The 26,002-nt window shown below is 40.0% G+C and overlaps 1 protein-coding gene across 1 annotated transcript in view; it reads left to right on the top strand.

Annotated features, from left to right (window-relative positions):
- Positions 1-2,070, top strand: part of LOC140695059 (uncharacterized) — a 30,872-nt gene extending 28,802 nt beyond the window's left edge. The window contains exons 5-6 of the mRNA XM_072957997.1: positions 838-959; positions 1,990-2,070. The gene's annotated coding sequence lies outside the window, so the exon portion shown is untranslated. The remainder of the gene's footprint in view (positions 1-837; positions 960-1,989) is intronic.
- Positions 2,071-26,002: the final 23,932 nt, after the last annotated feature.

Genomic DNA, 26,002 nt, shown 5'->3' with positions numbered 1-26,002 from the left:
TGAAATGAAATCAGGCTGACCCATTGAGCCATCCCCTGAGCTCTTTTTGCCTTCCTACAGGTGATACTGCTCTCGTTGCTGCATGTGCCCTTCCCCCAGACTTGGTTTTGGGGTTGAGTAAGTCACCGTCACTGGAGCCCTCTCTTTAAATGATGAAGAGAACATTTGCTCTTTCTCCCTGTTTGGGGACTTGGATGAGATGAGGCAACAGATAAAGAATGGAGCCCCACCTCATTCTGACCCCCGCTCTTTCCGTTCCTTTCTCCAGGGGAAGAGTACAATTCAAAAATATAAAGATTGTGAACTAATGAGATAGACAAGACAACCGATCATTTATTAAATACCCTTTCATGCCAGAAACAAATGTATTATACACACAAAAAGCACATAAAATACGGTAGTACTGTGGTTACAAACGTGGGTCCGAGTTCGAGTCCTGGTCTGGAGTGACAAGTCCTGTGAGATGGAGAATTGGTAGGTCGGCTTAGCCTCTCTTGGACTTGTCTTCTGTCCTGCAGAGATGGGGCTCGCTAGGCGTCCCTCCCCCGTAGAGGTGCTGAGGGGTGTAAAAGACACGTGTAGGCAGACCGAGCACAGCTGCTCTTTCCTCGTAAGTGCAGGATAGCATCGCTTTTGCGGTGATGGCTTTATGACTGCACCGTGTAGACTCTCAGTGCTCCAAAGGGATGCCTTGCAGATTGGAGATGGGATTCTCACTTCTGTATATACCCAAGGATTGTGTTATTGGGCCTTGCTAATTTGACTCTATTCTTTAGAAAGTACATAATGTAGATATATTTTTCAAACATGCATGATTTTTTCTTTTATTATTTATAGTTCTACCCTCTCATCTCTTGGTGTGACTTTTCATGGAATCCAGGAAACAGTCCTAAGCAACCTGCCTCTTCACACTTCTCCGTGGTGGTTTCCTTCCCTGACTAGAAGAGGGTTTTGCATAGGTAATTTTGATTGCTCCCCTTCTCTTGGAGACTCTCTGTTTTTCTGCCCATCTCTCACCTGTCCATCTGTCCATTTCTCTACCCACTCATTCTTCTGACTTGTTTCAATAAGCATTTCAGGCAGCTTACAGAAGAACAGGTACCAAATAAACAGGTGAGAAAATGGGGCCAAGTTCATACAGTGAGGCTAGGAGTTGAGCCTGTGTGAGAGTTGCCAGCGTGAGACACACGCCTCTGCCTTGTGACTTATAAGATAGACAACATCAATGTGCCTGAAGCTCCCAGCAGACACAGGGAAACAGGGTTTGTGGGAGATGCTCATTGGCTGTGAAATAAATAAGTGGCTTAGTAGAAGCCCAGCCTTTCCAAGTACTAAGGCTTAGGAGAATATTTTAGTGTCTTCCAAAATCAGATTATTGCATCTTTTCTTTTTCAGAGTTTTATGTATAGTTGGTTTACATTCTATACCTGGAAATTTCTCCAAAACTTCTGCCCACGTGAGTCCCATGACTCGGGAATGGGGTGGTTCTGCTCATTGACGGGTGTTGGCCAGAAACGGAAAATGACAGCCTCAAAGGAGCCTGGGATTTATCAGTTATGTTTTGTCAGTGCTGTAGATTTCAGAAAATGCTTTCACCTTTTCTTTCCATCTGAGGCAGCAGCGTGCTCTCTTACCAGCATCAGGAGCTCAGGGCCACGGGATGGTGGGGGCTGACTGCACTGCCGTCAAGACAGCTGAGCTAGTCACTGCAGGTGTGGTTCTTTTACATACTGCAGTTCATGCTCTTTACTAGAATGTTTCAACAGGGAGTTAATTAACTGAGTTAATTAACATTTTATAAATATGATGCTTTGTTGAAAAGACAGTCATAGGCAGAATATAAGTTGTGATCACTTTAAAAATGGTTTCATTACTGAAATTTCAGTAGGAAAGATCCAGTTTATCTTATTTCCGCCTCTCTTTAAAAGTAACAAAGAAACAAGACAGAAAAAGCAGAGGATGATTTCTGTTCTTCCTCTCGGCTTGCAGGTGCCCTCACCTCCAGTGGCATCCATCCAGACACCAGCACTGACACTGGCCGTGCTCAGAACTGCCTCAGCCCTGAAGACACATCTGACAAATGGAAGGGGGCCGCGCCCTGTTACAGCAGGTGCTCTCACTTTGTGGGTCCTTATGTAACTGCGCGGTGTTATTCAGGATCGCCCTTTCTACACTTTGTGACGCTGCTGCGGTGTCTCCTAGTTATTTGTTTCTGTAAGTACTCGTGTAATTTTCCAATGTGTGGTACTAGACATCTAAAAATGCATTTTTCAGATGAAAAATAGTGTGTATTTAATATAAATGTATGAAAAAAGGGTCAAATGGATCTATCCTGGTGCCAGTACTCAGAGATAATAATTAACACATTAACATCTATTTTCTGTTCTTTTCATCAGTGTGTATTACCTCTGTCATAAAAACCAGCGAGCAATGTGTGCCTGTATACTGTGTGGAGACCTCCATTTTCCATTCGGCTTATTACACATTTTTCTACAATATTCTATCTCCCCTGGCATGATTTTTAATGACTAGTATAGCATTCTGTCTTGTGGAGTCCTCGTCCATTTTACTTTGGACTTAAATAAACTTTTAAATTCCAAGTATACTTAACTGAAATTCTGAAAAGAGATCTGTTGTGGTACCGAAAGTCCCCTACATCCCTTCCCCTTTTTTCCTGAGAGTAAAAACTGCTGACAATGTGGAGTATATATTTCATGACCTTTATGCCTATGTCATATAAATAAACACATACATACACGTATATGAGAAATCTATGTCTATGTGTGTGTATATATGCTTTATTGAAAAATAAGGCCATACTATATGTTTTCTGCAGCTCGGTTTATTCACTCAGGTATATATCACAGACGTCCTCTCTCTCCAGACTCACCCGGTCCTTTCAGATAGAGTAGAGGGTTTTCCTGATATGCAGGTTTGGTCTCTTGTGTAAGGACACCTTTCGTGGGAGCGTACTGTGGACAAGGCCTTGGACCACGCCGAAACACCGGAACTTTAGTGCCCACAGCTCACCGTGATTTACCGCATCATTGTCTTGATGGTGGACACTTAAGTTTTCTCCATTTTCCACTGTCAGAAAGGGTGTTTGACTGGCATACTTCTTATACAAACATTCCTGTGATCTTGTATGAGTATTATTTTCGTTAAGGTTTCTGGAAATTTAGTCCTTGGATGTGACAACTACATAAATCACAGGCTCCTTTCAAGTGAATCAAGAAATTCCTTCTCCTGTGGGGCATGAAAAGATGTAGAATAACTTATGTAACCAATTCTCTATCGCTGGATATGATTTCACTTCAGCTTTTCTTCTCACCATTGTAAACAGTGCTGTGTAAATGCTCTGATAAGTACATCTTTTTGAACTGAATTTTTCAAAATGAAACGATTCCAAAATGTGGAGTTCAGCCTGTGTGTACACACGTTTTTCAGAGTTTACATATCCATTGACATGTCATCCTCCAAAAGATCGCTCACAGTTTGTTCTCTCAAAGATGGACACTAGCTAGAATATCTTTTAAAAATATGTGCCAATATGATGAGCAAAAGTACTTTTTCATTGTTTTAATTTGCACTTGATGACCAGTGAGGTATTGAGCATTTTTCACTCATTAGCCATCTGACTTTTAAAAAGTGAATGATCTCTTTTGTCCTTTGCACACATTTAAGTGAGGCAGCTTCTTGTTGCTTTGTGACAGCTCTATGTATATTATGAACATTAACCCCTTGTCTTCATCAACATGTATCAGAGAGCTTTTCCTTGTCATATTTTGCCTTTCATTTTGTTCAGTAGGTTCATTTTTGTTGTGGCCCAAAATAATCTTAAGATTGTAAATGTCTTCTTTTTGGGTTTTATTCCTGATATTATTCTTAGAAATACTTTCTTATAATGGTATAAATTTCTTCTGTAGGTTTTTTTAATCTCTAAGATGGAGATGATGATGGTACTTGTTATAGTGAAGAGAAGTTGAATTAATATGAGCAAAGAATTATATTCGCTGTTATTAGTACTTTCTAATATTCACATCACATTCTGTAATTTTTCTTGCGGTCATTATGACTGGAATAGAATTTGTTTTTTCCAGGGGATTCTCTGATTGTCCCAAGACAATTATTGAATTCCTACTTTGCTTTTTAACTTGAAATCCCACCTGTAAAGAATACTTATGTACACTAGAGTCTCTTTTTGAGCTCATGGTTTATTTTTATCAATCTTACTTTCTTACACTAGCACTATATCTTACATATTGTAAACATTTATTTAATATCTGACAGTGCGATTTTTTGATTCTCTTTTCGATCCCAAATTTTCTTGGTTAGTATTATGACTTTATTATTCCTGAAGAATTCTAATATAATTTTTCAAGTTAAAAAAAAAAAGAAGTGCTGTCGTGGGATTTTTTAGTACTTTTGAATTATCTTTAGGAGAACGTACATTTTTACAAAACTGCTTTCCTGCATACAAAATGTTGATGTCTCTACTTTCACACCTCTTACTTTACCCCACAGTACAGTCCTGTACTTCCTCCATGTACAACATGGGCATTGTTTTTGAGTTTATTCCAGATTATTGTTGATGTTTTTGTTAATTATTTAAGTCAGAATTTTTTGCTATTGTATATTTTAACTGTTAAAACTGACACCTAGGAAGGCAGATTCGGTTTGTAAATACTCACTTTGTAACTTCTCATTTAAAATTGTAAGTATTAAGTACTTGTTACAGAACCCTTTCTTTTCTGTTTTTAAAAATTTGTTTCCAAGATTCTCAAAATGGTCATAGCAAAGTAGTATAGGTGGGGACAGAGATGGAGAGAGGTAGTGTGGCTCATGTACAAACTGTGAGCACTTTCATGGCTGTGTTTACGCTGGAAAAGCCGCTGAAGAGTCCAGGATAAAACAGGGGTGGCTTTGTATGCAGTTGAAAGCCAGCTTTCTTGCCTGGTGAAGCCTGGTGGGCGTGACAGGTAGATGATCAAGGTCGAATGGAGGTTATTGGCTGCACAGAGCGCTGTGTCTGAGAACTGGAGAATATCGCCATGGGAAATGCTTGGTGCCAGGAACAAAGCAGAGGAGCTGGGGACCCTGTGTGTTAAGGAATTTCCAGCCCTCGGAGTGGGAAGATCAGACTCTGCATTCAGATCTGAGTTTGAATTCATCCTCTTTAGTTTACTTGTCCTCTGACTTTGGTCAAGCTATATACCCTATTTCACTTCCTGTTTTCTTATCTCTCAAAATAGGAGAATTACAGCCTGCTGCCAGATTGTTTGATCAGGTTAAATAATTAGTGTCTATAAGATGCCACGTACAGTCACAAGCTCAGTGAGAAATGGGCTGTCACCTGTTCTTCTGCAACTCAGTGCTTGACAAGACATGTGGGAAAGCCAGTCCCTAATTTGTGTGTGATGCAAGTAGGAACAAAATTAATGTCTTGCCTTTCCCTAGCAGTATACTTACAGCTTTGCTTCATTTACTTCTTTCCTCCTTTCCTTTCCCCTTTCCCATCCTCCACCAAAAGATCCTGAGACTCTCTCAGAATAGTAGATTCAAATTACTTTAAAGGTTGGCTCATCCTCATGAAATGATAGTAACATAAAAAAAATCTGTGCACATCCCACAATACATTGTATTTGATTTACACACACACGTGTGCACACATACACACACACAATCAGGCTACCTTCCACTTGCAGAGGGATAAGGACCACTTTTTCTGAGTTTTCACTCACTGAGCTTGAGAACAATGTCTCTTACACAGACTTTCACCAGGCTTCGTGCATGGTGTTTTTAATTGAATTTCGGCTTTGTGGCCATAGATATAGTCTCCTAATAGAAGAGAGAAAGTGGAGACATAGACATTCCGCTGAGATATTGGTGTCATCATATTTTAGTTGGAAAGGACTTAAGACAGCATAGAGTCGTAATATTATATGGGTGAGAATCCATGATGTTGTAACTTGGACAAGAACATGGACCTTCTGCCGTCTTGTCCACAAAGGTGAAGAGGCAACTGGGCAGGGGATGGTAGGGATCCTTCTTGCTTGAGTTCCATGTTCTTGCTAGTTTTCATTGCTCAGTTGCCTTTAGTTTATGTCCATGAGGCCTCTCATGGGAAGGTCACTCTGTCCTGATAGATTGAGTTTCTTATCAGCAAAAAGCTCTGGACCCACTCATATTTCCCAGAGTTTTCTGCTGACCTGCTGACACTTTATATAATTGAGACCTAAGAAACTACAGAATATAAAATCCTTATTGTTATTGTTTGCCCTCGAGTTCCATAGGAAGGGGTGCTGTCTCAGGCTGTCTAAAGCCAGATCTGAACAAAGATAGGGTGACAGGCTGTGCTGCTGGTCCTCCACAGTTGAAGGGGATTTCCAACTTAGCTTTATATTCAAGGCAGATGAGTTCAAATCTTGCCTTTACCAGTTATTATCTTTGTGAATTTGGGGAGAAACTGTACTTTTTTGTGTCCAAATTTGTTTATCTGTAAGTAAGTTCAGTATTTATTTTAAGGTTTCTGTTTTAGAATTGAATGAGCTAATACTCTCATTTATACCTAAACTAGTGATCTCATGGTTCTATGCTGGTGCCTTGGTAGTTGATTACTAAGGGACTCCGCAGTGAGATTGGGGGTGGGGGACCCTGGATAATAGAGCTTATATTCCAGGATATGCTTGTAAAAGACTGGATGTGCAGTGGATTTTTAGTAAATATCTACTCCTTTCCTAATCTGCATTGATTGTGTATATATCTTTATACTAATATATGAACAATTTTTATTGCAATTTAAATATCTTTGTAGTATTTACAATATCTAGTTATAAAAATACGTGAAATAAAAAGATTTGAATTTATTTTCTTTTCAATAAGCAAAACAAAATAAAATAGAAAAGAAAAAAGTTTTGAAGGAGTAGAAATAATTTTATTTCTGTGGAATCAATTCCTTGTAATAGGTTTTTTGTTCATGTTGTTAAAAAGCATATAAAATTGATAGGTGGTGAAATACTGGAAATGAGGAAACAGTGGAGACATACTACCTCTAAGGCAGTCAATTTGTTACCAAGTCCAAACTCGTTCTGCTTGCTGCATGACAGGCCGATTAATCGGGAGATGAGATGTTGGAGTAAGGAAAAGAGACTTTATTTGTAAAGCTGGCAGACCCAGAAAATGGCATATTGTTATCCAGTAGAACTCTCTTCCCCAGGGCAGAATTCAGTCTCCTTTTATACTAAAAAGCGGCAGGGATGTGGCTGGTTGTTGCAAACTTCTTGCTGTATGAATTGTTTGTCCTTGAAATCCTTTGTTCCTGCAGCTGTCCATGTGGGTCAAATTATGGTGCCCCTGTAAAACCTCCAAAAAAAAAGAAAGGTTATTCACTATTTTACAACTTGCCATCTATACATAAGTGTAGAAGAGCAAATATCCTTAAAGATCAGAGCCCGGAGAATAGGCCCTCCTGGATATTTCAGGCTAAAGGCAACTTTCTTTTACAAAAGGTGCAGAGATAGCAAGTCTGAGCCTAGAAAACAAGGTACAGGATTAAAGCCAAATGAACACATCTAACATGGAGTGAAATTTGTTCTTTCTATTACAATTTCTTTTTCTCCCTCATAAATAATTTTAGTAAGAAACATGAGCAATTTTTTTATTTTTGCTTCTTAATAAAGGACTACAACTACAATTTAGTGAGCAGGGATGCTGTGCGTGCCTTGGTGTCACAGCAAACTCTTGTTGGTGGTGGTCGACCCTGCAACATGCCTGATGCCCCGTGAGTGTTGGTGAGGGTCCCCCTAACCAGGGGCTCTATTCAGGAACCACCATATGCGCGTTGACCTCTGGCACCTCTTTTTCAGCTGCAGGAAATTTTTTCAGATTCTATGATAGAAAAATCACTCCAGCTAGGGATAATCAGGGAGTAAAGGAAGAGGAAAAGGGCTTGAAGTAGAGTAGAAGAGAAAGACAGAAGCTCAGGGAGCCTGGGGGCTTGGCAGCGCTGCCTCGGGAGAGAGAGGAGCAGAGGTGTGGATGGGACCGGCTACAGAACCAGCTCCTGCAGCTTTCCCTGCACCCAAGCCACACAGCTTTTAATAGGGCCCAGGACTCTCTCCTGGCTGGATGTCACCCTGGGCAGAACCTTGAGAATCGAAGGTAAGGGGTGGGCAGCACTCACCTAGGGGGTCACTGAGGACTTTGGTCAAGTCCACATTGACTTTTCCAGTCATGTGCCTTCACCTGTTCTTTATCTCAGGATCTGAGAAGCAGGAGCAAGGAACTCAGGGAGAGATGCAGGAAGATATCTGACTGTGTTAAGAGACGACAGTCACAGTGACACTGGGAGCGAAGACACTTGCAGCAAAGTAAAATAACTTCACAACCATTGCATCAGAGCTGCATGTGTGAGAGAGCCTAAGCCTGTCTCAGAGTGCAGGGGACAAGCGGAATGGAATGGTAAAATTAACACTGACAATTGAAATTTTGTTAAATAGCCTGCTACTTTTAATTTTATCACTTCAATGTATGCAGGTGTATTTCTATGAGCATTTATAGGTTCACACAACCCCACCAGCCCCTCTTGCCCCCATGGGGGATGGGATTTCTCAAGCACAGTGCCCCTCCTGCTTGCTTGGGCCACGCTGCGGGTCCTCACCTGGGGCCGGACTGCTACAGTACACTGAGTCCCCGAGGCACGGCCTGGGATACATGACAGGAACAACTGTGCTCTTGGCTGAGGGCCTCCATTTCCCCCTGCAGTGTAAGAATGCCGGTGACTCAGTTAGAAGCATGCATCCAAGCCGTCCTTCCGTGTCATCACCATCTAGAAGCGGTGCCTGAATCTTCTGAATTTCTGCAGAATGTGGTTTACAATCACCTTGAACAAGTGAGTGTGTGTCCTCTTTCAAGTGGAGGAGTTACTGCCATTTTCCTGGAACTTACTCACCACTAGTCCATCTGATTTTTCTGTGCTAGGATTCAGTATGGCCTGCTAATAACTCTGCAGTCAGGTCTAGAAACCCTGATGAAGAGGATTATTTATTTTCTTTCTTTATATGATAGTATTTTACTTTCAAATTTCTGAGTTTTCAGTTCTTGGAGGAATGTTTTGGGGGTTGGAGAAACAATTTTGCTCTTACCATCTTTGTGACCTGTTGCTATATGCGTCTCACCTGTCTTCTGTCACTTGTGAGGCGGTACTATTTTTGACCCTGTCCGGGTTGTTCATATTTTAAAACATAAAATCTGTAAAAGTACAGTCCCTTTTACTCTGAAGACATTCCACAAATACTCCTTTAATCTGGGTATGGTTTTAAGAAGACACAATAATTGGAATATATACTTGCAGGTTGCCAGTGCAAAATCCCCAAATTAATAGTCGAGCTTAACATCTAAAATCTTTCTAATCTACCATGGATTTGTATGGATAAGTGAAGTAGTTTGCTAAGAACTCAATCCTCCCAAGCTGATGCTCTGCCAGATGGTGGAGCCGAGGGACGAGGGTGTGTCCTGCCCTTACTGAGCTGACAGTTTCATGGCAAGGACCTTCACCAGGTGAAGAAATTGAAGTTTCTTCTAAGAACAGTGGGTCTGAAATGAGTCCAAAAGCGTGGGAGAGACACAATCACATTTGTCTCAAGTAGGGGAGAGTGGCTGTGGGGCCACCTGGGAGACTCATGAGTCCAGGTGGGCAGTGTTGTTGGCTTCCAATTGAGCGGTGGGACGGTCAGTGGGTAAAAGCGAACAGATTGAAGGCATGTTTAGATGGTAAAGAGGAAAGGATCAATGCTGTCTGTGAAGGTAGGATGGAGTAAGGCCCAGGTTTCTGGGTGGATTAATGAGTTAAATAATGGTCCTGCTGTGTTCTGAGGAGGGAAAGCAGCAGAGGGAGTTCTGGGGGAAAACTGATGAGTTCAGCTGTGGGTAAAGTGAAAGGCTGTTAGATGTGTGGTCTGGGAGCTCTGGTGAGAGCCAGTAGTGAGTAGGGGGCGGGGAGAGAGACTTTCAAATCATTTTGTCTTGTGAAAATACATACAAGAATGAGTAATGACACAACCCCTGTATATTCTGGATTTAAAACCCAGTAACATTTTGCTATATTGACTGCAGGGGTTCTTAATTTTTTAATAGAAATAAAATAAATAGAAACAAAATAGTGGAGTTAATGAATATCTTAGAGTTGATGTGTGTCCTTGTATGTATTTTCATACCTCATCTGTTTATAAACATAATCTACAAAAAGTTAACTTGCTTAGCATTAGAGTTAAACAGAGGGACGTGACACACTCTGTTGGTGGTTCAAGGTGATTTCTTGGGCAAATTATGTAGCCTCTCTGTGCCTTAGTTGCATCTTCTGTGACTGCCCCCATGCCCCTCATCACAGCTGATTTCCTAGACTTGAAGTTGGGAGGGAGGCTGCTGAAGGGAGTAAGAGGTGGCAACTGCTAGGGTCACTGAAGAGAGAGACAAAAACAGATTAAAGCCGAGAAACTGAGTGCTAATACCCTCAAAGGAGAAAGAATCCCTTAGTTTTTTGAGCCACTTAGCCTAAGAGAACGAAAATCATGTGGATCCAAAGCTCTTGAGCATATGAGTATTGTGGGTGGGAGGGTTTCATCAGAAAAGGGTTGAGAAAAGGCCTTTTGGTTTCCTTTTACGTTTCCAGTAAGGATGAGGCGCAGAAGAAAAACCACCCGTTTCACAGTAGAAGGTGCTGTTTTGTGCGAAACTGTCCGAAGGTTGGAAACCATTCATCAGTGGTGCTGGCAAAAGGAGAGACTTCTGGATTGGGTGGGGCACTTGCTGTGACTTCCAGGTGACCTGCTGGCTGGGGGCTGTGAGGCGGGCAGTAGGTTTGCAGTGTGACCTGGGTATAATCCCTGGCATTGAGGCTGCTGATCTGACTAGCAGAGCTGGGCAGACACCGTCCTAACGGGGCTGCTCGGGATGAGGCCTGGGACACCTGCCATGCTGAGGGCGAGAGGAGAGCTCCCCTGAGGTTGTGTCCCTGTGAAGATTAGAAACGTCCTCCTGCAGGGGAGGAAGAGCCTCTGAGCAGCGGGCCGGATGCACAGGCAAGACCAGCCTGAGCACGGAGATTTCAGGAAGCCGGAATTCATTCAGGCCCGAACAGCCTTGTTCCTGAGAAACTGGAGGGAAAAGATGCTGCAAATGCAGGCTAAGTTCAGACACTATTGTGTGTCATGAGTGATAGGAAAAGACTGTTCAGGCAGCCACGAGAGAACCCTGTGGTTGTCCCAGTTGGGCGTCACACAGGAGGGAGGAGCAGAGTTATATACTTTGCCACTTATTAGCTGTGTGACTTTGAGCAATATCACCCCACTTCTCTCTATATATATCTACATCTGTAAAGAGACACAGTGACAAGCTCGTGTCATCAGAATGCTTTGTTTAACTCTGATCCCCTTTGTCCAGTCCTGTCAGTGCTGCCCTGCAAGGTTCTGCAGCAGCTGCTCTTGCCCTGTGATGGGAGGGCATAAAAGGGCATTGTAGCACCCGAGGGCAGAAAGGGGTTGCTTTAAAAGCAGACATGTAGCGTCCTGCAGCTGCAGACCTGCAGGCAGTTTGGTTCATGGTCGTGGAGAGGACTTTGGAGGCCTTAGCGTCGTCTTAAGACTTGTTTTCCCTTGGGGACCTGATTTGCCTTTGCAGATTAATGTTGAAGATTTGGGCTTCTGGCAAAGCTGTTTTCAGAGATGGGTATATACGTAAAATATCATATAAAATAAAATGATTTATTTAACGTGTGCGACTTTGCAGCTGTTGGGAAGAGCTGTGTTGGCCTGGTCTCCACGGGGGACACCAAGGGTCAGCAGAGCGTGCGGGAGGGAAGGCAGCCTGCAGTGCTTCTGCGGGGTGTTCTCCCCAGCAGGGCGCTCTGCTGAGTTGTCTCTTCTCTGAGTTTGGTTGCCAGAGGAGCAGACAGCAAAGTAATGAGTTCTGGAGGGATTGTATAATGACAGGAAGAAATAGGAACCTGGAGATTTTCTGGACTAAAACACGCTTTTGGTTCCTGATTCAGTGTGTTCCATTACAGAATTGATGAGTTGTGTCTATTCTGGAACGTCATTGAAATAAACGTTCAGCCTAAATGTTAAGGGCTTTGATTTATTTGGCTGGAGGACTCGAGCCGGGATGACAGCCTCTCAGATCACTCTGAGGGACTGCTCCCAAGAGGTAGTGGAGGAGCTAGGATAAATAGAATCTTTACAACAAAGATCAGGTAATTGGAACAATAAAATATTGCTTGTTATCTAAAGAAAACCAGATATCTCAAGTTCAAGTATTTAGTGGTTTTCTATGTATGGTGGGAAGCAAACATTTGGGTCATTGAATTCATTCCTTTGGCAAGCACCTGGCTATCTAGGGCCAGTATCCTGTCCTTTCTTGCACTGAGTCTGCTCAGAGGGCACCACTGTGAGTGGCTGAGAGGCCGGGCTGTAGGCATGAACTCGCTGGGGGTTGGCAGCAGCCGCTGATGATTTGGATTCAGCATTCTTTGTTTACTGACATGGTTGCAGTATTTTCATGCACATTGTAGTATTTTCATTCACAGTGTTCCCCCTTGGTCCTAAATTCGACCAATATTTTGAGAGACATTTCATGACCAATTTTGTCCCACGGTGCTAGGATGGCTCATTCCTAGTTCAGGTGAAGAATCTTCTGAGTTGCCATTCAAGGTGTTAGTTTTTTTTATCAGGCCCTGTTGATACTAAAAGTTCTCTGGATCACCTGTCTTACTACTCTATTATGATCCAGGAAGTGTTTACCCATCTTTGCTCATTCCCATACCTAGAATCACACTATTATATTTATTTTATTCAGGGTTATAAATTTTATCTGTTTCTTCAAGATGTTTAGCCATCATCCATCTTGTGGGCCTAGTTACACATTGGGAAATGTAACAGACAACAATTTTATAAAATAGACAGGATATAAGTAATACAGCTAGTAACGTTAATAAAGTCACGAGTAAGAATTTAATAGTCGAGAAGTTGTATTTTTGGGTTAAAATTTTGCTTGTGTTTCTGAGTTTGATCCTATGAGAAAGTTCATATTTATGGTCAGGGTCAGAGCAGGTATTAATTGGCCAGTTGAAATCTCCCACCTTGTAAGATCAACAGTGGCCTAAACAGAACTATAAATTCTTTTTAGAATAACGTTTCTGAGGGCTATCTAGTTAGAGCCTTGGAGTAGGGAAACCCACCAAGGTAACACAGAAGTACTAGACATAGGTAATTTATCATAAACTTAACAATTGGAGTAGTTCATAATCAAAGGTTGGAGAAATTATCAAAGTAATTGGTATACAGTCCTGGTCCGGTGTCTTGGGTCAGCAGTCTAGCTCAGATGTCGTCTTCTTCTCATCCTGGTATGGAAGCTTTTTCTCCATTTGGGCATTGTTTTAAGGTGAGCAGCGCTCTATAGGCCAGTGCACTGCAGGGGCTGTTTCAGATAGGAAATGAATCCGAGACTCCGTTTCCTTCAGCTTTGGTGTGTATGGTCTAGTTAAGAGTATCTGAAAAAGGGTCTTTCCATTCAGGTTGGAGACAGTTCTTTAAGTCATGCCTGTTGCAGTATGTATAATCCCCTGGCTGCAGGTCATGGGGCATTGGAATTTTACCCAAGGATAGATTACTGAGCTTCAGAATCAAACCTAGAGTATTCTTTTCATAATTCAATTAAACTGTACAGCAGTGTGACATAACAGCAAGGAATGATCTGGGAAGTGTCTTAGTAAATATGGACCTCAATTAACAAAACTAGAATTTAATATCGACTAAAATATAATTTTTTTCTCTCTAAAGTTACCCTCAGTTTTCTCAAATATAGCCAAATCAAGATTAATTTCTTTACAAATTAAATCTGATTATTTGATCATATAGGCTTTTTAAATTGACTGTGTTGGAAGTTTTAATACGGAGTCTCAGGGTAGAATGTTAATAAGGTTTTCTAAGGCCAAGAAAGCCACGTCAAGGCTTTTCATGGATTTTTGCCTTACAGATTTAGGTAAATTCTTTTCTCTTTAAAATCCTTAAAATACCTTTATACTCCTATATCTCTTAGGAGATGATCTCCCTAATTTGTCTGATAGAGCCACTGGGGACCTAAGTATTTTTAGTCTTTTGAGGGATCAGATAGAGAGAAAAGATAACTGTTCCAAGTCTGTATACATAGTTATAATTTATCAAATTGCTGTGAACCATAACTAGCTTAAGGAGAAGAGATTCTTTATGTCTGGGAAACAGGTTAAAAGGCAGTAGTATTTCAAACAATATCAAAAATTATAACCATATTCAGCTGGTTAATCAGTCCCATGTAACTAATTCTTTTAATGAGAGTTTTCATTAGAACTTTAAAATGTCTTACCCAGTTTAGTTCAGTGCTGTAGTTTGAAATTTATTAGAAATCAGTAAATCTCCTTGAAGAGAAAGCATTTTGCAAAACCATCAGAAGAAAACAATTAACTGTCTATAAATGACAAAAGATTTAAAAGCATGGTTAAACACCGTTACACTATAATCAATAAAGAAACCTGTTCACTATACCCATAATTATCACTGGTAACATTTCAGATAAACCAGAATTTTAGGGAGTCCATATAATTTCTACAATACCTATATTAATAATATTTCTCATTCAATATAACCTTAGAAGTTTTATGATTCATTTGACAATTCCATGTTATTTAAAATGCCAAATGAAACTTTATAGTTAAAAATCTCTCTTTGGGATGTTTCAGGGGCCTTCTGTAGCATCCCAAACTTAACTGGAGATTAAAAGAATTTTAATTAATTAAATTAATTTTTATTTAATTAATTAGAATTTTATATTTGGGGAGCTTTTTGAAAGATTTCAGAACACTTGATCAGATAAACATATAGATCACTGTAAAGTAGTACTAATTCATTAACAAGAAAATATGTCAAATGTAAAGGCAGAACAGATCAGCTAAGTGGTATAAGAAGTTTTACAATCTGTTACTGAAGGTGGATTAATATTTTAAGAAAATTTTTTCCTCTTAACAGAGAGAAAACCAAATCTAATCTTGTTCCAGCTAACTTCTAAGATTCATTTACGTTGCCCAATTTGATTCTAAACTTAGCCAATTCTGACCACGTACAAAACTTTCCTCAGGGTTCCTTTTCCACAAGCCTTCCACAGCTTTCTATACTTATATTAGTGTGTCCCTTATTTTGTCTTCCATTCAGAGGTAACCAGCTTCAGGAGAAAGTCACTATTTTTCATTAACAAAGTATTATTCCATTCTTACATCTTCCTTTACGCATTTATATTACTTTCCTAGGATACTGAGATCATTCCCTTACTAATAGAGACTATTTCTGTGTGACACCAACCATTTATTAATATTTCTAAACACCTTTAGTTTCACTGTAAGAGGAAGTTAAATGTTAAGTAATTCATATTTCAATCTTATTTTATCTGAAAATGGCATAGATATTTAATAAAATCTTGTCATTTAACTTAATTTAGCACAACTCTAGAATTTAAAGATATCAAACATTTAGAGATTATTTTAAGCATACATTTTAAAAATATATTTTAAATATTTACCCAAAGCTCTCATCTCATTTACATTTAATTTACTTAAAATTTTACCACAGCACATTACTGTTATTTTTTTTTTTGACAAATCTGCAACAGATATAACAGGATCTTATTTGACTTTCATTAAACCTAGGTACAGTAAAGGTATTATAGTTAAGATGGATGATTTTAAAGATGTCTACATTTATTAGAACATACTTAAACTAAACAATATCAAATATTACCTTAATATTGAATATTTTCCAATTCACATGACACTGAAAGTCAATTTGTTAAGTTTTTATTTTAAAAATACTTAATTTTTAAGCTCTTATATTTTTACATCAATTAAGCAGAGCTCTTTGACTTCGAAATTTTTTTTTTTAGCAGTAGAAATATCTCACTTCTATAATCTGTATGCAGGCTTATAAACAGACAAAAGCTAGAGATCTCATAGCTTCACTTTAAAACTTACTTATATTTATAATAATAGTTGGAGTAAGCTGAATTTGCTTGCTCAAATCACTAAGGCTTACTATTTATGAAACAGATAATTAAGATTTCCTCACAAAGTCTGAAGGACCCGTCAGAGTTCTGAGTTCTAAAATGCCAAAAATTTCATGGCCTCAAGTTTTATTTCGTTGAGCTAATTAGGCTCAGTCCTAGGTCACTGTTTGTTGTATTTATATTTCTGATCTGCAAGACAAAGACACTCTCTTCCAGGTCCCCAGATAAATGCTCTGTCACCCAGACCCAATTTTATCTCCTTAATTGGCATTTTTGTATCAGTGAGAAGAGCTGTAAACAAAGAATTCCATGTTTTAAAACTAAGGTTTTCTTTATTTTGTCTTCCAAAGCTTGCATAAGACATTTATTAAGGTCTCTTTTCCTTGAGTTATAAGTTAAACCCAGGGTAAACCTATTTTTTTTTTTTTTAGCTACTCAAATTACTTTTTAGATTTACGTTATATTGGACGTCTCAAGTAACTATATTGGTTTCCTTTAATTTGTTCAATTAATATTTTCAGAGGGATAGACATGTGCCCAGCCTTATAATACCAAGAAGGGGAAGCGTTTTTCCACTGAAACATATCTATCCCACAACATAAGCAAAAGGTTTATATAAAGACCATCTAAATATACCAATTTCACAAACTTTTATCTCAATTTTATTAAATCTTATACCTTTAATTTTTATATTTATTAAGTTTAATCAATAATTCTTATTTCTAGAAGGAGTGACAGAAACCTTTTTTTTGTGGGTGTACATTGTATATAATTTTATAGAAGTCTCTAGGATGCCCAAGTTTCAGCCAAAGAGCTTAGGCCCTTCTCGATTTTTAATTTCATTAATTGGTCTGTTGTCCCAATCCTTGATCAAGTATTTCAGTCTACATATAAATATATGTTAAACTGTGGTAAATAAAACGGACTTGTTTGAACTTTAATGTTGGGGGGGAGTAGGTGAACTCTTTGGCCCTTTTTTTTAACTTTACGTAGAGTAGTATCAAAACCCTGTATGTAAATCCAAAAATGTCCATTTTATTTATCTCATTCAAAATAACCATATAAAAATATTTATCCTTTTGGGATAAGCCACTTATCTGTTTTTTTGACATTTTTACAATCCTTTTTCCAGTTATTCAACCTAATTAACATTAATTATACTAAGTTTTTATTAGCATCTCTAGAAACATTTATCAGAAAGGAAAAACAAAAATGTAGCTTTTCAAACCAGTTATATTTTTATATCTGAGTTCTTAGGTTAACCATTAGATATATTTTTCTGCATTTAAACTTTATTTTAATAGGTACCAATAAAACAGCCGTTTATAATGAGATCTCTTTAAACTTTCACCAATTAAAAAGTTTTTCCAAATTAAAAAATCCATCATATGGCCATCAATTTATATATATATAAATAAATATATATATATATATATATATATATAGTGATTTTAAACCAATAAGATGAAGAGGCCCTTCCACATGAGAGTCGGGGTGTTGCCTAAATAAAATTCAAAGGTTTACTCTCCAAAAGCTTAAAGCCTTCGTGGTCCAGGCTGATGCAACAAAGTTTAAGATTGCAAAATATCTGAAAATTGGTACAATCAAAGAATTGCTTAGAATCCCAATTTATTTGCGTGGCCACCGTATGTACACAATACTTGAACTTTTGTATGGCAGAGTCCAAGGTTTCCTTTAAAAACTAAACTAAACATATATATACTTACATGCACACACTTAAAACATCCAGAGAAAGATAAAACGTTTACATTTCAAGGACACATGAAGAGAAATCCAAGTTCCCACTAAAGGGGATTTTGTTTTTATAAGTTCAGAATGCCAAAAAATGTTTTTATCAGGCCTGGTTATTTCCAGAGTGAGGTTTTTTTTTTTTCTTATTCCCGATTAATGTTGTAAGTTTTGTATGTACATAAATCTGGCTGGGGTTTTACTTGGAGACTGGCAATCTGTCATTTCTTTTTCTTTTCTTTTCTGTTCTTTATTTTTTTTTTGAAAGTTCTATTCCCCATTGTAAGGTCGGGTTCTCAGAATAAATTTGCTAGTAAGATTTCCCAGAGGGACAACTCTGTGGCATGAAGTCTTTGTGTCTACCACTCCTGGAAGATTCCCTGTCACCTGAGAATGCTGTTACCAGCCAGGAGGATGGTCCAAAATTTGGAGTTGAAAGTTTCCTCATAAGAGTTTTACTTTTATCCTGAAAAATTCAATGGAGGTAACCAAATTGAGGAAAACATTAGACCAGCCTCTTACCTAACCACTCAGTCCTGAACCCAGTGTCTTTCAACTTGGACCCACTCGGGATGTCTCCACTGGGTGGGTAATTCACCTCAGTTTCTTTCAACTGGAGGGCCACGTACCTGGATACACCACCAGATAAAACTTAGGATCATCAACCAATATGTGAGATCTGAGAACCAGGAGAGACTCAGCCAAATTCATCTGGACCCCCCGAGGAGGCGGATGAGCACAAAGGGCCACTGCTGGTACCAAGGCTCTGGTTACTTGGAGAGTTCAGGTGGAGAGAAATCTGCTGTGGTGCTTCATGGTGTCCAAAACTGTTGACTGAAATAAACGTGCAGCCTAAAAGTTAAGAGTTATGTTTCATTTGGCGGGAGGACTCGAGCCAGGATGACCGTCTCTCAGAACTCTCTGAGGGACTGCTCCCAAGAGGTTGAGGAAGAGCTAGGATATATAGGAGCTTTACAACAAAGACCAGGTTGTTGGAACAATAAAAGATTACTTGTTATCTAAAGAAAGCCAGGTATCTCAAGTTCAAGAATTTAGTGATTTTGTATGAATGGGAGGAAGCAAATATTAGGACTCACTGAATTCATTTTTTAGACAAGCACCTAGCTATCTCGGGCCAGTAGCCCGTCCTTTCTTATTCTGAGTCTGCTCAGAGGGCACCATTGTGAGTTGCTGCAGTGGCTGGGCTGCAGGCCTGTCCTCGCCGGGGAGTGGCGGAAGCCTTTAATGACTTGGTATCAGTATTCTTTGTTTACTGACATGGTTGCAGTATTCTCATTCACATTGTAGTATTTTCGTTCACAGACCGAATATGGATAATCTGCAAACTTGGAAAGCAACCGAGATGGAATTACTGCAGATACCTTCTGCTTTAATAAGCCGTGTGCAAACATAAACACGGAGGAAGCATACACTTGGATTTGGAGGTGTAGGAAAGGGATCCTGCACATTGCAGGAGAACGCAATGCAGAATTCCTTAAGTCCAACTTTCTTTACTGTAGTGGTTTCTGAGAACAGTTTATGGTAATTAAACAACATTGACAAACGGTGGCACACATTGCTTTTAAGGGATGGCCGGCTGCAAACTTTTATATTGGACAGGTGGAATTCATAGGCAAGTGGTCAGGTGGATGGGAGAGAGATGGAGCCAAGGCCTGGGCCCAGATTCCGGTTTAAATTGCCATTTCTTCACCATAGGGCCTTGGAATAGAATGCATACTCTCAACCTGTTGGTGAATCTGTGAAATGGGCATGATAATATTCATTTCTTCCTGGGATTGTTGTAAGATCTAAAGAGTATTATAGCACACATGAAGCATTTAACACCCTGGCACTTAGCAGTGTTCACTGTGTGGGGCCGCCCCGCTTAGCGTGCGTCAGAGCCGTAAAGGCAGCATTTGTCTGTTGAGGATGCACTTGTAGCCCCTTGGCTAGGTTGTGAATTTGTTGATTTCCTTTAATACTTGTAACTCTGTGTGACATGGGCAGTTATTTTCATGGACAGATGAGGAATCTCAGGGTAAAGAAGACTGTGTAATTTGCCCAAGGTCAGACCATAATTTTGGGTGCAGGGGCCTCAGTTCAGCATGGGCCCCTGGGCCTTCTGCTCTCTCCGTTCAGCACCAGAGCCAGATATGGAGTTGGCTGTTTCCCTGCCCAGAATATCCGGCAGGACCCAAGACACACCTGGCCCTGTGCTGCTTGAGCAAAAACTCCGGAGGAGAGGGAGTTACAAAAGGGATAAACATAAAAACAGACGACAGCAAACTGTGATCAGCTCTGAGAAGGAAAGGAACACGTCTCGCCGTGCAGAGCTGGGAGCTTTCCCGTCTGGGCTGCTCTGGGGGTGTTCATCTCAGCTAAACAAGTTCTGCTGTTGCAGCAAGGCAGGAAGGCAGGGCGCATGTGGGCAGGTAGACAGGGCCTCATTGATCGTACTCATTCCCCATTAAGCGGCAGCTTTCACGGGCACTTACCTAGTAAACATTGGCCATAATCTTCACGCAATTTGCTTGGTAGTTTTATTGACCCCAGCTTTGAGATGAGGTCATTGAAGCTGGGGAGTTTGTTGCATGCCCGTGATTACCTTGCAAATACCCCCACTGGTCTTTCAACCTAGACTGGTGTGGCTGTCATGCCCCATCCCTGTGAATGGCATCGTGTAGCTTCTCCCAAGTGGCCCAAGTGACTGACATTGATATGCTTAATTCGTAGGAAATGGTATGTGGCAATAAGAGAAAAAGATAGTAAGAAATTGTTTGGAAAACAAGAAAAAAACCTATTCTTCCCCAGCTGGGGGAGCGTAACCTGTATCACCCACCCTAATCACTGCCTGTCACCTCCTCCCTGAGGATTCTGTGTTCAGAAGCCACTCTGAGCCTTGGGAGAACATTTTTCCTCATGACACTTTTGACTAGGACCCGCGACATCTCTGTCCCTGGTTAACACTCTCTTCAAAGCCGTTTAAATTTTTTGCAGGTTCCTCCACTCTGATGTAAGAATACCCTGTATAACTTCTTGATGCAGCTCCTTAATGAAGATCTTGTGATGGAAACTTAGCCAAAACTGGGATGTATGCACATAGTGACTGCAACTTCAGCACATTGTGAGTTCATAATCAGAGGGGTGGGTGACTCAGGAAAGGCTTTTTTAAGGTAACAAGGGGAAAGTGAAAGGACGCTTGCTGTGTGAGAAAGAAACATCTCGGTCACAGCCAGCAAGACACCTGTGTTCATGATGGGGTGTGGCGAGTGCAGAGTTCTCACAAAGAAAGAAGTGATGTGATGGGAGGGAGGACAGTTGGGTAATTTATTGGGGAGGAAAAAAGTGGGCTGAACATTTCCTGGTTGAACAAGAGGATTGTGACATGACGTGCTTGTATTTTGGAGAGAAGGGTTTTGTGGGGACAGGCCTAGGAGTACGCTGTATGGCTGGGGAGTCAGCACAACAGAGAAACACAGAGAACCGGGCAGACCCCAAGGCCCAAGCTGGGGGAGAGGCTGCCCGCAAATTGGAACCCTGGAAGCTGGTTCTGTCCCTTAGCTGGGGCCTCAGACGTCACTTCACAGCCCAGTCCTGTTGATACAAGAATAAAAAACGTTGGGCATGAGAAGGGCTGTGTCCCAGGCTTTCGTTGAGCCCCTGGGATGTGCCCCACCAGATTTTGTTCTTTGACTTCATGCAGTAAAGAATTCAAGAGCAAGCCAGTGTTGAGTAAAGGTATATATATTCAGACAGATACATTGAAATGCAAGAGAAACGTCACGAGGTGTGGGGGTTTCATGCACAGATTAGAAGTAGGTACACACCCCACAGACAGAAGGTCTGTCTTCTCCAAAGAGGGACAGAGAGTGGTGACCGCGAGGTGGCGCTGTGTTGCTTGTTTTCTTGGGCTTGGTGGTTTCATATGCTAATAAGTAGAAGGACCAGCCTTAGGGCAAGGGGCTAGGATTCCCAGGGAGTTGGCCATTTCCCACCCTTTGACCTTTTGTGGCTATCATTGGGACTGCCATGGTGCCTGGGGCATGTTATTCACCAGGTTACTATTACAATGGATGTTTACTGAATCTCAAGATCTGCTAGAAGTTAAATCTCTTCATCCTGAGCCTCAAGGCCTATTGGGGGTTGAATCCTTCACCATTTTGATGTCAATTGCTGCGGCCTTCCTTGAATGGCTGTGCTCTTCCCCCTTCCATCCTGTATCACTGTGATGACACAAAGACAGCAAAGGCCGGGCCCTAACCGTGCTCCTGCATTTAACGGCAGGAGGTGTGGTGTGGGCTTATGATGACTCTGAGTGGTGAGAAGGATGTTTCAGATTTTCCCACGTGAGACATGGCGACTTACCATCAGCCTCCCCAGATTTATCTCACGGGCATTATCGCTTGTGTTGTTATGGAAACAAAAGGCCAGCCAAGAAATAAGAATCACACAGAGGGTTGGAGTACTGAGATTTATTACGCTGGCGGGCTCAGAGGGGTTTCTTTTCCAAAGCTCTGAGCACCTCCAAGACGTGCACATGAGGTTTTATAGGGTTAATTACAAGTATGGGGCTAATACCCAATAAGGCTCAAACAACAAAAAGCAAGGAATCAGTACACTGAAGCTTATCAATTTGAAACAGATCACGTTACTGACAACTGTTGACCTTGGATTTTCGGGGTAGCTTATTAGCCCAGTAAACTGACACTAAACTTCAGATTTACCAGGTAGCCAAGCAAAACTTAGATCAGGAAACCGACACTTATCACACTTTGATTTGTGACTTAGCTTGTTAGGCCAGCTGTGGTTTTCCTTCAGTGTCACTTATCTTTTGAATTTTTCTTTTTTTCTTTTTTTTAATATTTAATCCAAATTTAATATCAGGGTTCTTTGGGAAAGAAATTTCTCTTTTTCTTTTCTTTGGTGATCTTTTAGGGGGGCAGTTAATTAGATGTATTTACCTGTTAGTGGAAGCCCTGGGGCTTCAACCCAGGACCCCGTGCACGCTAAGCACACGCTCTACCACCCGCCCCATCATCTTTTCTTTTTGGTTTCGCTGCCAAGAATCCTACAGCTGAATTTCTAGTCAGCCTTAACCCCTTCCCTGACTTCATGGAATCCATTTTTATGAGTTTATCTCCCCCTGGTTTCATTTAAGTATTGAATCTCCATTTTCTCTTCACTCTCCGTTTTGCCTTTTGTTGTTATGGTTGTTAAGCTGTGTTTAACAGAATTGTTTAAATTCTCTTTTAGCAAGAGGCTGAATGTAAATAAATATGTAAGCAAACAGCACAATTAAATGCTTTTATACATTCTGAGCTGTTTAGTAGTAACTTAAAAACCGAATTGAATATTAAAGTGATAGCATTTTAAAAATATTTTTTAATTTTTCATAAAAATATAGCTGATTTAAAATATGATATTAGTTTCAGGTGTACAATAGATGCTCCATTTATAGTTACTGTAAAACATTGTCTGTATTCCCTGTGTTGTAAGATACATCCCTCTAGCGTGTTTACATTACATGTTGCAGTTTGTATAAGAAAGTTGGGTAACGCAGAGTCTGGAACGTGGCTGTGTATGACTCAGGTTCACGCTCACCCTGCCTGTCAGAGCTCAGGCCTTCACTCCTTTCTGCAGGGGAGCGAGTGGAGGCAGCTCTCATCAGCGCTGTCACCACCCTCTGAGTGGCAGTGACAGCAGTGACTGTGTGTGGACGTGCAAATTGTTTTTCCAAGAGCTTTATATGCGTTTCTGCATTTAATAATTAAAGCCCTCCTGTGAGGAAGCGTTTTAAGTTTTTAATGCATAATACATTTTATTTTGATATTGATAGATTTCAAACCTCTGGAAAATTTACAGGAGTAGTACAATAAACGCTTAGATACAGTTCACTTTAAAGGGCACTATTTGGCTTTCTGTGTCTGGCTTATTTTAGCATAAAGTTTCAAGGTTCATCCATAATTGTAGCCTGAATCAGTACTTTATTCTTTTTGCTTGATAATATCCTTTTCCTTTGTTTTCGTTTTTGGTCTATTTAAAAATATTTTCATTGAAGTCTTGTTAGTTTATAATTTTGTGTTAGTTTCTTGTGTACAGCACAACACTTCAGCTAAATAGGAACCTACCTGTATTCATTTTCATCCTCTTTTTAAACATAAGTTACTATAAGATATTAAATATATTCTCCTGTGCTATACAGTATAAACTTGCTGTTTATTCTTTACATACTCAGTATCTGCAAATCTTGAACTCCCAGTTTATTCCTTCCCACACCCTCTCCCCACTGGTAACCATAGTTTGGTTTCTATGTCTCTGTGTCTGTTTCTGTTCTGTAGATAAGTTTATTTTTTTGTTTCTTTCTATTTTTTTTTTTTAGAGTCCACATGTGAGCAATCTCATATGGTATTTTCCTTTCTCTTTCTGGCTTACTTCACTTAGAATGACATTCTCCAGGTCCATTGATGTTGCTGCCAATGTCATTATTTTATTATTATTTTATGGCTGAATAGTAGTCTATTGGACAAATATGCTACAACCTCTTTATCCAGTCATCTCTCAGTGGACATTTCGGTTGCTTCCATGTCTTGATATTGTAAATAGTGCTGCTGCGTACATTGGGGTGTAGGTGTCTTTTTCAATTAGGGTTCCTTCTGGATATATGCCCAGGAGTGGGATTGCTGGGTCATCTGGGAGGTCAATTTTATGTCTTTAGAGGAACATCTATACACTTTTCCACAATGGCTCCACCAAACTGTATCCCCACCACAGTGTAGGTGTGTTCCCAATTCTCTGCAGACTTTCCAGTATTTATTGTCAGTGAACTTCTGAATGATGGCTATTCTGACTGGTGAGAGGTGATACTTGATTGCAGTTTTGATTTGCATTTCTCTGATAATGATAATGAATATTTTTTTATGTGGCTACTGGCCATTTGTACGTCTTCATTGGAGAAATGTTTCTTTAGGACTTCTGCCAATTTTTGAATTGAATTGTTTGTTTTTCTTTCTTATTAAGTGTAAAAGCTGTTTACATATTCTGGGAATTAAGCCCCTAGCAGTTTCATTTATTGTAAATATTTTCTCCCATTCCATAGGTTGGTTGTCTTTTTGTTTTGCTTACTGTTTCCATAGCTGTGCAAAAGCTTGTAAGTTTAATTAGATCCCTCTTGTATATTTTTGGTTGTTTTTCTATTGCTTGAGTAGACTGCTCTAGGAAAACATTGCTGAGATGTATGTCAGATGTTTTGCCTATGGTTGCTTCTAAGAGGTTTATAGTGTCTTGTCTACATGTTTAAGTCTTTAACACATTTTGTATTCATTTTTGTATATTCTGTGAGGGAGTAGTCTAACTTCAATGATTTACATGCAGCTGTTAAGTTTTCCCTACACCATTTGCTGAAGAGGCTGTCTTTACTCCATTGTATGTTCTCACCTCCTTTGTCAAAGTTTCAATGACCAAAAGTTTGTGGGCCTATTCTTGGTAAATGTGTTTATCCGTTCATTGATGGATGGATATTGTTAGTAACTTTTGGCTACTCTGAATGATACTGCTATGAATATTGATGTGAAATTTTTTATGAGAATATGTTTTCATTCTGTTGGCTGTACATTTGCCCCGCCATATCTGTAGTTTCCACTACATGAATCCAGATGGTTGATTGTAAAGGGACTCGAACATCCTTGGATTATGGTATCCAGGGTGTGGGGTTCCTGAAACCAACCCCCCAAGGATATTGAGAGATGACTCTATATGTAGGAGTGGAATTGCTGAGACATATAACTCTAAGCTTTTGAGGAAATACCAGACTTCTCCAAAGAAGCTGCAACATTGTTCCTTTCCCCTGGCCGCATATGAGGTTTCTCTGCCTCCTGAACGACATTTGTTATTGTCCATGTTTTGGTTATAACCATCCTAGTGGGTGTAAAATGAGATCTCATTTTGTTTTTGACTTCCCTAGTGATGCTGAGCATCTTTTCATATGATTATTGGCCATTTGTATATCTATTTAAATTCGTGGTAAATTTAAAAATTGGGTGTATTTTTTTGTATTGTTCAGTTGTAAGCATTCGTTATATATCCTGGATACTACTCTCTTATTAGATACATGCTTTGCAAAATTTTTCTTCTATTCTGCACATTGTCCTTTAACTATATTTTTTTAAACATTAAA

Source organism: Vicugna pacos, unplaced genomic scaffold (assembly GCF_048564905.1).
Source record: "Vicugna pacos unplaced genomic scaffold, VicPac4 scaffold_128, whole genome shotgun sequence".
Classification (NCBI taxonomy): Eukaryota; Metazoa; Chordata; class Mammalia; order Artiodactyla; family Camelidae; genus Vicugna; species Vicugna pacos.
Note: the sequence above shows the minus strand (reverse complement) of the source record. Positions and strands in the feature narration are given on the sequence as shown.